Genomic DNA, 2358 nt, shown 5'->3' with positions numbered 1-2358 from the left:
GTTTTTGCCCACTCACACTTTCTGTTTTGCACCCCTCCAGGTTTTAAGTAGAAGTGTTTTGGTGGATCACGAGGATTCTGACGGGGGTTCTGACAGAACATCACCATGTAAGATCACCCTCGGGTGTTGTATAATTAGTACTTGTCCTGCTTGACTGCATCTAGGATATTATGCTCTGGTTATGTATCTCACACTTAATCTCGCACTTGCACCTTATCTTATCTAGTACTCTAATTGATTTGGTTTTTGTTTGTTTGTAATTCCTTATATCTATATTGCTTCCGCATTGTGCACATAGCTACGTCACCCTCACGTGACGGTCAGCATGTCTCGATCTAGGTCGGATTGTGTCAATAATTTATTATTAATGTACCCATTTGTCTTTAAAAAGGTACCACTTTGTTATATGTAAAATGTAACTTTTTTTTTGTAAGTACCATCTCTTTTGTATAAAATGTACCAATTATATAAAACGTATCACCTTTCTTTGTATAAAATGTACCACCTTTTTGTATGTAAAATGCATTGTATAAAATTTACCAATTTTTTGTATGTAAAATGTCATTAATATAATTAATGACAAATCATGGGTTTTATTTACGTATAATTTCTTTTAATATTTTCCACAAATTATGGATTTTATTTAAAATCTCATTAATATAAATAACTACAAATTTCAAATTTTAATTTAAAAATTATAATCCTACATAGAAATGCATTATTGCATTAATTTCAAAGACTTTAATAAAAATCGAAAACCAACAAGGTTTTAATCAAAGAACATTGATAGATAATGATCGCATCCAAAGTTTCCCTTAAGAAAATGATGAATTAAGCATATTGTCCTTAAATTGCAACAATTTGTAAGTAGTGATTGAAAATCGACACTGTAGAGACTACAATTATACTGCGACGTGATATTTGTATTAGTGCAGTATTACGGTCAATCACACTAGAAGCACACGGTGACTAGTTTTAGCCGACAAGGTGTGCGGGGTGGCTGAACTTAACAAAATACTTGTATATATACAAGTGAAAAACCAGATTTAGTTTCAGTAATCCAACTTATCAAGTAGTTGGATTTTAAAACAATTTTTATCATTTGATTATTCTGATAATTTCTTAAAACGAATCTTCACCATTCATTCTATGAACTACTCAATGTTTCTGAAATATATTGATGAAATGAGGTGTGGACCCGGTGACCGGCGAATGAAAGAAGGAGATGGATTGTATGCCCTCCCATTTTCATACTATTTCTATGTTTTCCTGTGATGTGTGGTCACAGTTAAGCTACGTTAATATTTTATATTAATTTTTATAAAAATAATAAAACAAAATGTAATAGGAATATAAAATATTGACGTAATTTAACCATAACCACATAAACAAAAAAAGATGAGAAGAGTATGAAAATGGAAAGCCAGACAATTCACCTCTATGAAAGAAGGATGGAGAGTCCATATCCAACCTTTTGCCTGCATGTTCCAGGTTTCTTCTGTGAATAATATATTCAGTATTTAATTAATTAATTAATTAATTAAATTGTGAATCGTGCAAAGCTTTTAGTTTTCGGATGAAGACAATAATAATAATAATAATAATAATTAAGGGAACAAAAAAATGAGAACATTGATTCCATGAACTTTTCTTTTAGGCTGACACTGGTCTCTCTTTTTGTCTTTGCTTAATATTTGTTTACTCGTTTTCACAACGAGCATGGCCGCCGATGGAAATTGATATATTGCCCACTCTAATTCTTAGGTATCTACAAATTTTATACAATTAAATTAATAGTCCAATTTGATCTAATAGTTTAAAGTTTAAAATTGATGATCGTTGATATGTCACCAATAAAAAATAAGCACGTTAATCAACGATTAAATAATAATTTAATCATCAACTTCGATATTATTTAATTTATAAAATGTAGTCTACAATTTTAATTTCTTTAACATTACGCATAAATAAAGAAGGAATCTAATAATGTAAATCTTTGTTGGATTGTATAGTATATTTTAAGATAGTTTCCTAATCATAAATGTATTACTTGAAAGGTAATTATTTTTCTTTCTTTACTAGTATAAATAGACACAAAGAGGTGAGAATTAATCACCAAATTCTATTCCACTAACCCATCTATTTCTCTCTTAGTAAAATAGGTCTACAACACGTTATCGGTACACTCTCATTGTCAAAGGTTTTATATCTTTTGCAATTTAGTAGTAATCTTTTTCGCGTAAGAAAGTTTATTCTCCATCCCTTAGTTTAAATATAAATTTTTTAAATATTAAAAAATATTTTTAGTTTAAATATAAGGAATTATTATCCACATTGTTGCAGTCATATTGGAATAGA

The sequence above is a fragment of the Malus sylvestris genome, chromosome 8 (assembly GCF_916048215.2).
Source record: "Malus sylvestris chromosome 8, drMalSylv7.2, whole genome shotgun sequence".
Taxonomy (NCBI): domain Eukaryota; kingdom Viridiplantae; phylum Streptophyta; class Magnoliopsida; order Rosales; family Rosaceae; genus Malus; species Malus sylvestris.
Note: the sequence above shows the minus strand (reverse complement) of the source record.